Source organism: Symphalangus syndactylus, chromosome 9, assembly GCF_028878055.3.
Source record: "Symphalangus syndactylus isolate Jambi chromosome 9, NHGRI_mSymSyn1-v2.1_pri, whole genome shotgun sequence".
Classification (NCBI taxonomy): Eukaryota; Metazoa; Chordata; class Mammalia; order Primates; family Hylobatidae; genus Symphalangus; species Symphalangus syndactylus.
Genome location: NC_072431.2, coordinates 75870966 through 75885166, shown reverse-complemented (window position 1 = coordinate 75885166; position 14201 = coordinate 75870966).

Below are 14201 nucleotides of genomic sequence, written 5' to 3'. Positions count from 1 at the left end.
TCAAACAAAAACAAACAAACAAAAAAGAAGATGGGGAATTAAAATATCATGCCCTGCCATCTTGTGATCCTTTTAACTCAGAAGTCCTTTTTAACTGGAAAACACAGAGATGTCTCTATTATTTCAAGAAGCTATTAGATATGTCCCGTTTTTCTATGCCATTCACTTCCCCTGAATTGCTCTCAGACCTACCTGTGCTCGTTGGTGCAGTGGGAGTGATCTAACCTTTAAGGGGATAGCTGTTCCAGCTTACCGAGATGACCCCACTAAACACAGGGTAATGCTAGCTGGGAGAGAAACCAAAACAGTAGAAAAATGAAGGAGCCAGCAGGATTGTTGTAAAGAGTTCAGTTGCCTACTGTTACAGACAGAAATGGAAGCAAGTGAGGAAAATACATATAGATGCTTTTGAACCAAGCTTCCTAACTCCCAGGACAGACATTTTTTTCCCCCATTTTATCTGTGTGCTTTCTGCCATCCCGTACTGGCCCTTGGATGGTTACTTTCTATCTGTTTTTAGAAATGGGAAATTTAATACCTAGTCCTCAGGTTAGTTCAGTTCAGTCTAAGAATTGAGTATCAACGAAGGACAGAATTGATTCACTGTACGAAAGACCACCCAGCTGCAATGCCCACTTCTCTCAGTTATAACTGGGATTAAGTGGATTTTCATATCTCCTCCCTTTTTATTGTTCATAAAGCTTCCCACCTAAGACTGACAGTGCTGTCAATAGCTCTGTTGAGGCTGGGCGCAGTGGCGCAGTTATCCCGGTTATCTTAGAGCTTTGGGAGGCTGAGGCAGGAGGATCAGTTGAGGCCAGGAGTTAGAGACCAGCCTAGGCAACATAGTGAGACCCTGTCTCTACAAATAAAATAAAATAAAAATAAAACCTAGCGGGGCATGGTGACATGCTCCTGTGTCCTAGCTACTGAGGAGGTTGAAGTGGGAGGATCTCTCGGGCCCAGGAGTTCAAGGCTATGGTGAACTATGATTCTAGCCTGGGTGACAGAGCAAGGCCCTGTCTCTCCGTTAAAAAACAAAAACAAACCAACAAACAAACAGAAAACAGCTCTGTCCAAGGGGTTGGGAGATCCTCGATGAAGGAAGAGAAGATAATTGGTTGGGTCTGGAGTGTACAAGGACTTCAGGTTCTAGCCATGGTGGAGAAACTGGAGCAAGACCTGTACTCCCAATACCAAAAATGAGAAAACTGGACAAAATATGTGAAACAACTCTTTCAGACACTGGGAAACAGGAAATACAAGACTATGATTCATAAGGGGAGGGTAAAAAAATAGAGTGAGTCTATCACCCCAGAATTCTGCTTGAAAGGCAGTTTTCAAACCAAAGCCACAAGGTAAGGGGAAAAGATTATATGCAGAGAATGGTAATTATTAGTGACCAGGAAGATAGATGGGTGGAATTTCTAGGGCATACTAGCATAGAGGAGGGTGCTAAATGGAAAAAGAGCTCTAGAAATCTGCAAAGAGCTCCCATTGAGTCTCTTGAGGAAACCCAATAGTGCCTATGTAAGATGCAACACCATGAGGCTGGGCTAACAATGACCAGGAGCTGTAAGATGAACAATTCGCAGAGGACACAAGGGCTGGGAGACTATGAGTTCTAACCAGTGAGGTGGAGAGTCCTCTTTGACTGTATGGGACATTCAGTAGAAACCTCAGGAGGGTGGCATCTTAGTAACAGGGCTAAATTAGCCATAGTGTAAAGACTTACACAAAAAAAGGAAGGAAAAAAATTAAAGCTACACACTTGAAATTTAAAATTATGTTTGACATCTACTCAAAATCAAAAACATGCAAGAAAGCAGAAAAATGTAGACTTGTAACCAGGAGAAAAATCAGTCAACAGAGGCAGATGCAGAAATAGCAGAGAGGACGGACTTAAGTGAATGACTTTAAAAATCATTTGTAAAAATAAGCCCAAGGATTTAAAGAAAATTAAACATAATGAAAAAATCAATAGAAAATGTTTTAACAAGAACCAAACAGAACTTCTAGAGCCAAAAAACATATCTAGAATGAAAAATTTCCACTATAGGTATAACATCCAATGAGAACCTCAGAAGAAAAGATCAGTAAATTTGAACACAGCAATAGAAACTATGATAGTAGAAGCACAGAGAGAAAAGGAGATTGAAAATGAGCCCAACATTAGTGAACTGTGGGCAGAAATATATTGGCAAATTTCAACAAATACCTTTATGGAGAAAAAAGCCTCAATCTATAGCATTGGCCAATTTTCATCATGTAAATATTCCCACTGTGGCTGATTTCAAGGTGCCAACGTGACATCAATGAATACAAAATTTTCCAAATTTGACCAATTATAAACTGACATATCCAATAAGCTCAAAAAACCTAAATAAAAGACACAGTAGAAAAAGATAATCTTAAAAAGCCAAATTTTAAAAAGTACACATATGTACAGAGGACTAAAGATAAAACCAAGAGCAGATATATCATGGGAAGCAATTAAGGGCAGAATCACCTCTTTAAACCACTAGTTGGGGTGGGGAGTGAGAGGGGGGAGTATGAACCTCGAATTCCATATCCATTGGGAATGTTCTTCAAAACCAAGGAATTATACTTTCTACATCAGAAAGCTAGAAAAAATGAGAATATTAACACCAAAGTAAGTAGAAAGAAGCAAAAAGTAAAGACAGATTTAATAAAACAAGGGTCAGCAAATCACAACTTTCAGGCAAAAATATGGCTTCACACCTGCTTTGTGAATATTTGTATTTGAAAATAGTCCCACTCATTCATTTACTTATTGTTGTTTAGTGCTGCCTTACAAATCATATGGCCAGCAAACCTAAAATATGTATTAGTTATTTACAGAAAATTTGCTACCCCTAGAAACAGACAACAGAGATAAATCAATACAACTAAAAGGAGGATTCTTCGAAAAATTAATCTCGATAAATCTATTGCTAAACTGATCAGAAAAAAAGAAAAAAAATAGAAATTTCCAATATTAGGAATGAAAGAAAAGACAGTGCTACCAGTCCTACAAACATTAAATGGGTAATAACAGTACAAACAAATTTATGCCATTAAATTTGATAACTTAGAAGCAATGAAAAAATTGTACAACAAAAATTGTTGATAGAAAATCTGAATAGTTCTATATGTATTAAAGAAATTGAATTCATAATTTCCTTCTTACAGCAAAACTCCCAGGCCCAAATGTCTTCACTGGTGAATTTTATCAAACATTTAAAAAAGCAGTAATAATTGTAATATAACATAACCTCTCTCAGAATATAAAAAGAACCCTTTCCAACTCAATTTTTGAAGCCAGCATCATGCTGATACCAAAACCAGACAAATACTTTACAGAAAACTTTACACCAATATTCTTCATGAATCTAGACGCAAAAATCTTTAACAAGATATTAACAAATAGAATCCATCTATGTAAAAAAAGGACAATATATTACAATCAGGTGGAATATTTCTTAGAAGTGCCAGGTTGTCTTAATATTTGAAAAACCAAGGCAACTCCTCATATTAATAGGAGGGGGAAATGTTTTTTTCTCCCTTAGGACTAGAAGAAAAAGTGCACTTGACAAAATTTAGCCATATTTATTACAAAAACTTTCATCAAAGCAGGAATAAAAAGAAACTCTCAAGCTTATAGAGGGCACTTTTAAAAATGTGCAACTAACATCATACCTAATGGGAAAAGACTGAACTTATTTTCTCTAAGAACAGAAACTAAGAACAGGAACAGAGCTGATGCTGGTACAATTATATATCTGTATGGGAAAAAAAAAACTTTAGTATTTCCAACATATCATACACAAAAGTTAACATGAAAAAGATCATGGATGAAAATGCAAAAAGTAAAACTATAAAACTTCTAGGAAAAATGTAGGAGAAAATTTTTGTGATCTCAATGTAGGCAAACATTTCTGAGGTAACAAATCTATAATTTTTTTTTTTTTTTTTTTGAGACAGAGTCTCGCTCTGTCACCCAGGCTGAAGTGCAGTGGCACAATCTCGACTCACTGCAAGCTCCGCCTCTCGGGTTCACGCCATTCTCCTGCCTCAGCCTCCCGAGTAGCTGGGACTACAGGCGCCCGCTACTATGCCCGGCTAATTTTTTTGTATTTTTTTTAGTAGAGACAGGTTTCACCGTGTTAGCCAGGATGGTCTCGATCTCCTGACCTCATGATCCGCCCGCCTCGGCCTCCCAAAGTGCTAGGATTACAGGCGTGAGCCACTGCGCCTGGCCCACAAATCTGTAACTTTAAAAAATGATAAATTAGACTATCAAAATTTAAAATGTTTGCTCCCCAAAGGATACTATTAATAATATAAAAAGGCAAGTCACAAACTGGGAAAAAAATAACTATATATATGTGACAAGATACTTTTATAGAGCATCATATATAAAGAAATCTTATGATTCAATAATTAGAAGATAAATAACCCAATTTTATAAAGTGAGAGAAGCAAATGAATCAAACAGACTTTAACCAAAGAATATATACAAATAGCCAATAGCCACATGCAAAGATGCTCAGCATTATTAGCAGGAAAATGCAAATTAAACTCATCATGAGTCACCTCCACACACCCACTAGAATCAATGATGTTCAAAAGGATGATCATACCAGATATTGACAAGGACATGGCTCAGCCGGAGCTCTCACTGATTGCCGTGGGAATAGAAAATGGTATAACTGACCAGGCGTGGTGGCTCACGCCTGTAATCCCAGCACTTTGGGAGGCCGAGGCAGGTGGATCACTTGAGGTCAGGAGTTCAAGACGAGCCTGGCCAACATGATGAAACCCCGTCTCTACCAAAAATACAAAAATTAGCCAGGCATGGTGGCAGGTACCTGCAATCCCAGCTACTCGGGAGGCTGAGGCAGGAGAATTGCTTGAACCTGGGAGGTGGAGGCTGCAGTGAGGTGAGATCGTGCCACTGCACTCCAGCCTGGGCAACAGAGCAAGACTCCGTCTCAAAAACGAAAAGAAAAGAAAATGGTATAACTATTCTAGGAAATAGTTTGGCTGGTTTTTTTTTATAGTTAAACATCTACTTACTCTGCCAGTAATTTGTCTCTAGGTATTTACCAAGAGAAATGAGAGCATTTGTACACATTTGTTATACATATTTGCTCATAGCAATCTTAATAGTCAAAAACTGGAAGCAACCCACGTGCCCATCAGCAGGAGACTGAGTCAATAAATTGGAGTATATTCATACAAGAGAATAGTACTGAGAAGGAAAAATGAATAAGATACTGTTAGATTTAACAAAATGAATAGATCTCAAAAGTGTTATGTTAAATGGAAAAAGCAAGTATTTACATGGACACAAAAGAGTACATGCTATATAATTCCTTTTAGATGAAATTCTTAAAAGTCAGAACGGATCTTTGCTGACGTAAAGCAGATCAGTGGTTGCCTGGACAAGAGCTGGGGTGAGCTTGCCTGTAAATAGGCACAAGGGTACTTTGGGAGGTGATGGAAATCTACATCCTGTGTTGAGGTTGACTGGGTGTATACATTGGCCAAAACTCCTTGAACTAATAGAAAGGTGCAGTTTGTTGAATAAAAACTACACCTCAATGCAGTTTTTTAAGAAGAGTTTGTGTGTATTTATTTTCTCCTGTTTGAGCTTTGAAAGAACATTCCAAAGTTTTTCTATTAGAAAACATTTAGAAGTGCTCAAAGTAGCAAAAGGTTTGCCTAGTTTTATCGGAAGTATGGAGAAAAGACACAAGATGGCAGTGTTACTCAGAGAAAGCAAAAGTGTATGGCGTCTTTCTCAATAAAGTCTCATTTCACCTGGCAGTTCTTCACCTCATTGACACGATTGTCCTCAGTACTTTCTTCTCCAGGTGCTTATGGGAGTCTTCTCTAATTAATTACTGTCTACACTCAATAACTACGTCACAGATCCTTTAAATATCTCAAGAGCTTTGAAATAGAGCTTTTGTTTTTCTGTTGTTGTTGCAAATAAAAGTGAAAAATGTAAATAGTTTGCAATCCAGTAATCTATTTCGTTATTAGGGAGACTCATGTCTACTACAGTTTGTTATTCCGTAATGGAAGCCCCTGAGAAGTCGCCTTACCTCTGGGAAGAACGCTTTGCTTCCCAGAGAATCTGATTCGCATTTCAGGCAGTCAGCCACTGGAGGGCAGTGCAGAAGCGTGAATGCCCTCATCTGCTCAGGAGGCGGGAAACCCTGCAGCAACTGCGTCTCCTAAGGAAGCCTAGGACCAGGTTGTTAGCAGAGGGGAAAGGAAATGAATCCGTTCTGGAAACCGTCCGTTTGATTCAGAATGTTTTGTGTAAGAGAGTAGTTCTTGGGCCGGGCACAGTGGCTCACGCTTGTAATCCCAGCACTTTGGGAAGCCAAGGCAAGCAGATCACTTGAGGTGAGGAGTTCGAGACCAGCCTTGCCAATGTGGTGAAACCCCTTCTCCACTAAAAATACAAAAATTAGCAGGGTGTGGTGGCGTGTGCCTGTAATCCCAGCTACCCAGGAAGCTGAGGCAAGAGAATCGCTGGAACCCGGGAGGTGGAGGCTGCAGTGAGCCAAGATCGTGCCACTGCACTCCAGCCTGGGCGACAGAGCAAGACTGCCTTTAAAATATATATATATATATATTTCTTGGTAATTACAATGTTGTGTCCATCAAACGAACTCTAGAACTCTACAGATAACTGTGGACTCTAGCCTCCATGTACAGAGTAGCTAAGTGCAGACTGGAGAGAGGGCAGGCAGGGGCTGGCCGAGGGTGGGGTCCTGCAGGAGGAAGAGGCGCCGGGTGAACCTCCCATTTCCACGACTTGTGCTCTTGGGGCAGCCCCTGGTCTGTGCCACGTGGATGGTGAAAGCTCACATGGAGAACATCCCACTGCCTTGAAGAACCAGAGGACGAAGTTTAGGACAACCACAGTCACTGGCCAGGGGGCGGTGTGGGGCGGGGATGGGGGACTGACAAACAGAAGAGCCCGGAGACAGGGAACCTCAGACCGTGAGTAAAGACTAACTTCCTAGCTGGGCCATCCATGGACCTGACAGGCTTCCCTCGCTAAGGCCCAACCCTGCAGCCCTGATGGCCCTGCTGCCCCACCCAGGTTCCCCGAGCTGTGGGGAGATGAGCGGAAGCTGGAAGAGGGCAACCCTGAGCTTACAGCCTGGTTCTGCTCCCAACCACTCCTAATGTCTTGAGCTTGTTACCAAAGGTCCCTGAGCTTTAGTTTGTTTTCCAGAGAAAAGACGAAACCAGATCTCTCTCCTAGGGCTGCTTTTGAGGACTACCAGGGATAACGTGTGCAAAGCGCCTGACACAGAGAGCTTCACTCTCGCATTAATTTGCTTCCCACCTCTTGTTTGTGGTTTCCCTGGAATCCTGTGACTAACTCCGTTTCTGAGATCAGTTCTAGTGGCAACCATCCAAGTCAGCTGGGCCTCCGTTCCTGATCTTACCCGTAAACGCAGTGAGTTTGCTTCTCACAAGCTTTGGTTATCTTGTCTGTCTCCCTTTTTGAAATCCAGGTTTGAAGACTATTCGGCCACGCTTTTGCAGTGAGCACCAGCTTGCTAGGGCCCCTGGGGGGCCACAGCCAGCAAGCTGGAGAGTTACCAATGTTCCAAGAATGTTTCAGAACCACTTGCTTTGTCAAAGCTTGGCCTTGTGGACTTCCCATTTTACATGAGATTCTCTAATCTTTGCCCATCTTCATTTCCTATTGCCTCCTATATTTTTTTCTTTTTCTTTTTCTTTCTTTTTTCTTTTTTTTTTGTCAGTGGCAACTTTTACATGATTTTCTGTGATCATGCTCACGGGGACTTACAGCACTCATTCTCTCTGCGTCGGGGACCCATCCTTCTCCTCTGCCTCTCACTGCAGTCAATGGTCTTTGCTCCTCTGCCCTTCGCTCTTGCTGGGCCATGGTGACAGCTTCCTGGCTAGGTTCTCTGCCTTCATTCATGGCCCTGTGTGCCATTTTCCCCGACATCCAAGACTTAAACTTTTAAATACGGTCATCACATCATGTTAACTCTTCACTTTCACTTGTCGCGTAGCTGCTTGCCGTAGCTGGAGTCAAATCTACCCTCCAAAGACCCCCGGCTCCCTCTCTTCCCCTGACTCACTGTGCTCTGGCTCTTTCCGACCACACGCTTGTCAAGCTCCTACTATCATCCAGGCCTCCCCACTTGCTTGTCCTGTGCTCTAATCTTCTTTCTTCGCCCAGCTGCTGCCTTTTATCATTCCTGCTTTGGTTCTATCACTGTCTCCTCAAAGAGGTCTTCCTGACTGTCCCAACTGAAGTAGTCCTCACTTAGCCTCAACCTCTGTCTAAGCCATGGTAACGTTTCGTTTCCTTCATCACACTTAGTGCTGTTGAAAATTGTCTTTATTTGTTCCAGCACCACAAAGTTCAGGTGTAAAATAGAGTTTACTGGAGGAAAACAGGCCAAGAAGTAGTGGGATACACGGTCTCCTTAAGTCATGTTACTCCTTAGCGCTTAGGATAAAGACAGTCCGATGCATCAGGGCCAAGGCACCAGCAAGGAAGGACAATGTCCCCATGATGCTCTGTATATTTATGGTGTGTATTTAAGAGAAGGGGGCAGGGGATATCTGTGGGACCACACACGTTCCCTAGTTGAGAAAGTGGCCTTGTTGGAAGGGAAGGTCCTCCAGAACCTGGCAACCAGACACTGACCTGTCCTCCTATTAGGCTCGGGTAGAGCTCCTACCAAGTACTCTGCTGAGCTGTTATATAAAGGCAGGGAGGAAGTGAGTCCCTGGGGCCATGCTCTTCTGCCTCTCCTCAGTAAAATATACGCCCCATTAAGAAAGAGACTTTATCTTGTTTACCACTGCAATAGTACCAGACACATAGAAAGGCAATCAAAAAATATTTATTGAGTGAATGGGAGAATAGCAGAATGAGTAATAATAAAATCATGATTCAAAAGTAACTGAAATTCAGAGAGAAAGACCAAGTTTACTGGAAATTGTATTTTGGTAGTGACCTGGAGCTGATGGGGAGGGGGTGTCTAATTTCCTGCAGCGTTGTAACTGCGCACAGAAGGCACAGCAGGAGGGCAGCCACTGATGTGGCTCCAACTCTTAGAGGTTCGTTTCCTGGTTTTAAATACATACCATGGCTGGGCACGGTGACTCATGCCTGTAATCCCAGCACTTTGGGAGGCTGAGGCAGGTGGATCACGAGGTCAGGAGATCAAGACCAGCCTGGCTAACACGATGAAACTCTGTCTCTACTAAAAATACAAAAAAAAAAAAAAAAAAGAAAAGCCGGGTGTGCCTGTAGTCCCAGTTACTCGGGAGGCTGAGGTAGGAGAGTCACTTGAACCCAGGAGGTGGAGCTTGTAATGAGCCAAGACCACACCACTGCACTCCAGCTTGGGCGACAGAGCAAGACTCCATCTCAAAAAAAAAAAAAAAAAAAAAAAAAGGCACGCATGTTAGTCCTGTGCTGCCCACAGCTTCATTTACAGAATTTCCACTGTCAAGTTGACATGTGCTGTCTCTTAAATTACTCTTCGGTATCACAAGCAAAGTTTCATGTTTATTTTTGTCAGAGAAAGAGGTTGGGATTCTTTGGCAGGCATAGGCCAATTGCCCTTCATACCAAGAAAAATCTTTCTCATTCTGACTGTTTTGTTTGTCTCAAACCAGCATCACAGACTGCCCTGGATGGGTTTTGGCAACAAGAGTGATAAGGAAGTCATTTCTGTGGTGATAAGGTCAACGTTGTTAATGCTTACTGCATCACAATCAATTTTTGAAATGCTTCTAAATTAGAAAAGTGAAAAAACTTGTTAAATGAAGGAAACGTGTACGAAGAGCTAAATGCTGAGGAGAATGACTAATACTACACATGAAATACTCATCAAGCACTTGATCACATGCACCTCGGGAGGGTTTCTTATTAGAAGACACTTCCCTGGAGATGAAGTCAGTGTTCTGGTTGCCCCCATTTCACGAATACCAATCTTGGAATAGATATTATAGACTTGTAAAAGGGACAAAATTTGTTTTCATAATGTCAACAAAAACTATTAAGTAAGCAAAACAAATCTTTAGCGGTCTCTATCATGGCCCATTAGTGGAATTACTTTTCTCCACCAATGTAATAATCTGTGATTCAGGTCTCTTAGGAACTGAAAAAATTACGTATAATGGAGAAATTATACCTATTAGGTCACTATGTATTTCTACAAGTCAAGTAGTCTATTGCAGTAGCTTTAAAGCAATTTTTTAAGCTAATGATTAGTTTAACACAGTCTTATCCTCTCTGACATTTTACACTCCTGACTACATTTTTCTTAGGATTCTCCTTAGCGCCACGTTTCCCCATTTCGATGCTGCTCTCTTCCTGCTCCCTGTCGGGGCTTTTAAGTGATGTTTCTTTCTTCGATCATCTCCTGAACATCAATGATAGTCCCTAGTTAATCCATTCTCCTCTTATACTTGGCACTTTTTTTTTTAACCTCATCTGATCACATAGATTCAAATTTCACTTAAATATAGGCTTTCAGTCAAACTTCTCAATAACGTTTGTAGCCATATCTAAAACTGGACTCATCTGCACTCAGCAGCCCCCCAGGTTCCTCACACTCAACTCACCCACAGCTCCTCCGTCCCCACCACCAACTCCAGGTGCTTCCTTGATGTCCACATTTGGATGGATGTGATTCACTTTCCAATGCTAAGTGTGGGAACCTTTCTGCATCCCACCCTTTCACTCACCACTGTTCTCTGAATCCAGCCATCAACCCAGCAGCCTGCAGTTCCTTAGGATCTTTTCTCTTTTCCTTCCTATATATCTTATTCCAGCCGGAACCACTGTAAAGCTCATGCCTGGTCTCCCTAAGCTCAGAAGGCATGCAGCTTCCAGCTGGGAGGAGCGGGCCCCAGTCACCAAGTCTCCTCGAGCCTCTTCAACGAGACGAGGTGGGACCTCTTCAATATTAATATGGCTCCACATTCATTATACTTAAATTACAGAGAGTTTATCAGAAAGAAATACAATTTATGCTAGTAAATATTTCTTCTATATAAAAAATGTATAAGAATTTGGGAATAAAAACCATGGAAGTAAAAGATACGAATCCTGACCTTCAGAAGGAGTGGGAGTGGGTGAGAAACAAGATTGCAGTGACCTGGGTCTGGATTTCAGCTCCTCCATTTGTTTGACTGGGGCAAGATATTTTAGTTTTGGTTTCTTTGTAAAATGTAGAAGAACACTTCAGTCAAAGGCACGTTTTGACAGTTAAGTTATATTGCATATGAAGCATACATCCCCAGAACTTGCACATGGTACATTCTCGTCAAATCATAATTATTATAACTTAGAAGCACAAGACTTTCACACTTGAAAAGTAAAATATCAGTAATAGTTTAAAATAACAGTTTAAGTAAACAATAGTAGAAATGCCATGAAGAATCCACCCTGTCTGCCAAGGAACAGTGCTGACAGCCATTCCTCAAGGAGCCCAGATTGTCTGGAGCAGAAAGAAATTACAGACAGGAAACTCCTACCTAGACACAGCAGCACCACACACCAAATGTTCTCTGACTCCTCAGCTCCTGAAAAAGAAGATTTTGCTGCACAAAGCAAAAAAAAAAAAAAGAAAGTTTTATGGATTTTTATGATCTTTAAGATTAGGGTCAGGCCCGGTGGCTCACGCCTATAATTCCAGCACTTTGGGAGGCTGAGGCGGGCGAATCACAAGGTCAGGAGTTCGAGGCCAGCCTGACAAACATGGTGAAACCCCATTTCTACTAAAAATACAAAAAATTAGCTGGGCGTTGTGGTGCGTGCCTATAATTCCAGCTGCTCAGGAAGCTGAGGCAGGAGAATTGCTTGAACCCGGGAGGTGAAAGTTGCAGTGAGCCAAGATTACACCACTGCACTCCAGCCTGGGTGACAGAGCGAGACTCCGTCTCACGGGAAAAAAAAAAAAAAAATTGAAAAATTAAAAAATAAGACTACTCTAAGACTCACCTCTCACCTATGCCCAGGGACTTCTAGGTTTGAAAGCATTTCCACCACTACTGATGAACTAAGGGAGGCACTGGGGAAAGTATAGCTGCATAATCCTTCCCTGTGGGTGCCACCCCCTAACCTCCAGGCTCTCGTGGGTGTGGACTGGTTGGGGGAGATGACTGGATACTGCTGTTTGTGTCTGTTGCACACAATGATAAGAGATAAACTTGGCTGGGGCTATTAGAGGTCGTTATATTTAGTTCAACATTTCGTGTACTAAAGAGGAAACCCAAGTCCAAACTGGCTGAGTTGGAAAAGTCACCGAGCTACTGGAAGCAGAGCCAGGCCTAGATCTCCTAGTCCAAAACTTCTTTTCTCCCACACCACAGCTGCTGCTTTACATTACTGGGGTTTTGGAATTTTACTCATTCAAATGCAAATGTTTTGTGTGCTTCTTTAATGGGACATTTTTTGTTTTACTTTACTAAGTAAAGTACTGAGTGAATGAGAGTGGATTGGAGGTGTTGAAATCGTCAGCCTCTTTTAAAGCATCGTTATTTTTCCTTTGTTTCTCTTTATGATGTGAAACATTTACTTCTTTTTCTTCCCAGCTTGAATTGGAGACAGCAGCACAGATAACTTTACTTTCTTGTTCTAGTGGATGATGCAAGTAGTGAGGATGCGATTAACGAAATAAATGGCTCATGGGAAAGCCTTCCCATTTCCAATCTCACCCCTACTTTAGGATATGGTCTAGTGAATCCGTTGCTATGAAACAGTGCTGCAGCTGGGCTCAGTGGGGGTCTGGGTGGTCTCACAAAAGCTAGCAATAGTTGTAACTCGGAGAAATTAGAAGTGTTATGGGCCGTCCAATATCACATCACTGGGATAAGTCATGATCGTGTGACTTCATAAAGTTTGCCATTGACCCATTCATCAATTGGTTATTGAAGTCATGCTATATTCCAGGTATTGTATTAGGTTCCAGAGATATACTGTCCTTGCTCCGTAGTCCACATGGACAAATCAGCAAGTGATCGTGATGTGATGTGGTGGATGCTGTGATGGAGAAAGATGAAGCGAAAATATTCACGCACCAGAGTGGCATCTAACCCATCTTCCGAGGTCAGGGAAGGCTTTTTGGAAGAGATGATATTTAAGCAGAAACCTGAAGAATAAAATAGGTGGCACAGGTGAAAAGGTGGAATAGAGGATGTTCCTAGCAGAAGAAGCTGTATTGTATGTCAAAGGCTCAGAGGCATCAGAGAACCGGCAGAATGCAGGGAAGTACAAGCGCACAGTGTGCCAAGAGCACAGGATACAGGTGCAAGATTGGGAGGAGGAGGTGGAAGTGCTGCACAGCCTCCAAGGCCATACACAGCCTCTCCTTGTCTGCCACAGGACTTTGAGTGTGACCACTGCACCTCCGGGAAGGCCAGGTGCACCTCGCTCCCCATGCGCCCAGCCTCATGGCCTTTGGGGGTTGTCATGTGGAATGGAGATGACATGAGTGGTGCACGTGAGGTCAGGGAATTGGGTGTGCATGTCACCACTCAGAAATGGGGCTCCTGGGTGGTGGAGGGAGTGTAGTTCTCTGCAGTATCTTTGAGCAAGGACAAGATGGCAACAGAGGAGTAGCTGCAACTAATAGAAATATTTCAACTAGCAATAGCTTAAAGAAGGTAGAAGTCTCTTTTCCTCGCATGTGAAGGCAGCCTGCATACAGGCAGCCTGAGCCATTTATGACAGCCACACAGCGTCCTCTGAAAGGGCAACTTGCCTCCCAGATTTCTGAGGCCTAGTTCTCTGCATGTGGCTTCTACCCTGGGGCTGCATAAACTTCAGCATTCTAGCAGGGAGCTGGGCTGGACAGGTAGCAGCCCTTTCCCTAAGGCTAATGCATTTCTTGTTTCTCTCCAGGTCAGTCAGGATCTTTGATTTTGGAGCACAAGGCTTCTGCGTGCTACTGACTGGGTCCCGGCCTCCCTCCTTCCATGGCACCATCATGAATGGGAATTTCCACCACTGCCTCCATTAGGTAACTATGCTGAGCCTGGCAATCGATTACTATTTCCAGTGCTGCTGTTTTTGTCTTTTTAAAAATTATTCTTTATTTTTAACATTTTATTTTTAAAGAATTTTGGGGCCGGGCGCGGTGGCTCACAACTGTAATCCCAGCACTTTG